Below are 1,272 nucleotides of genomic sequence, written 5' to 3' on the forward strand. Positions count from 1 at the left end.
TTGAAATTAATATGCTGAAGACAAAAATAATGTTCAATCGCCTGGCAAGAGAGCAAGAATTCAGGATCGCCAGTTAGCCTCTAGAGACTGTAAAGGAGTACGTTTATCTATAGTCGGATACAACTTAATTCTGCAATGAAGCCCCGCCCACGCCCTCATAACCGCTAGCCACTGTTCCTCCGCGAGAGTGCAAATAGTTCGTACTTCAAAACTTATTCTGTTACCTAAATAAGGCGGTAAGCACGAAAATAAAATAAGCGCGTAATTTTATACGTTTTCACTCGTCTATTATAGTGGAACGCGCAAGTACGACAAGTACAGGCGTATCAAGTACGACGCCATTTTGGAAAGGTCGCATGACGACGATTTTGTTTGCTTCTGTAATTGGCTGGCGAAGTAACACAACCCTGTGCGGTCAGTGTGCCTTTGTTGCCAACCGCTGTTTTTTTTTTAAGTTGTATCCTTCTATAGGTCAATTATTCACAGGGGACCCTGATCATGAGAAGGAAATTTACAGAAGAATAAAATTGGGTTGGAGTGCATACGGCAGGTATTGCCAAATCCTGACTGGGAGCTTAATACTGTTGAAAAGAAAAGCGTACAATCATTGAATTCTACCGGTGCTAACATATGGGGCAGAAACTGGAAGCTAACAAAGAATCTCGAGAACAAGGGCCGCACAAAGAGTGATGGAACGAAAAATGCTAGGCCTAACTTTAAGAGACGGGAAGAGAGTGGTGCGGATCAGAGAGCAAACGGGGATAGCCGATATTCAAGTTAACATTAAGAGGGAAAAAAACGCTTAACCTTGCACTCGGCCGCGCAACGTTTGAAACAGCGAAGCTGGGCGATCGTAGTCCAGCATTTTCCGGAAGTGCGCGCGAACTTTTCATTTTATTACTCATGATGATATCTTTTCGCGCGTCTCGGACTTACGGCCGTCACTGCACGTTGCATAGCGCAGCTTGCAACACCGACACCGCGTTCCAGGAGACCCGCTCCGCGAATGCGTCTCTCTCTCGCTCTCATAGCGCGCAAAACATCTTCACCTCGCAGAGCACGAGCGTACGAACGAACCAGCTGTGGACGAAGACGACGTCGCTCGAACGCAATCATATAGTTCGCATAAATGCTTGTTCAGCAACCGTGGCTGTATAGCCTAGTGGTTACGACGCTCGCTTTGGGACCGGGGATACGCGGGCTCAAATCCCGCCTCGGCAAGAAAGTTTATTTTCTTTTCTTTCTTGGTAGTTTGATACGCACCACAAATTA

Source organism: Dermacentor silvarum, chromosome 4 (genome assembly GCF_013339745.2).
Source record: "Dermacentor silvarum isolate Dsil-2018 chromosome 4, BIME_Dsil_1.4, whole genome shotgun sequence".
NCBI classification, from domain to species: Eukaryota; Metazoa; Arthropoda; class Arachnida; order Ixodida; family Ixodidae; genus Dermacentor; species Dermacentor silvarum.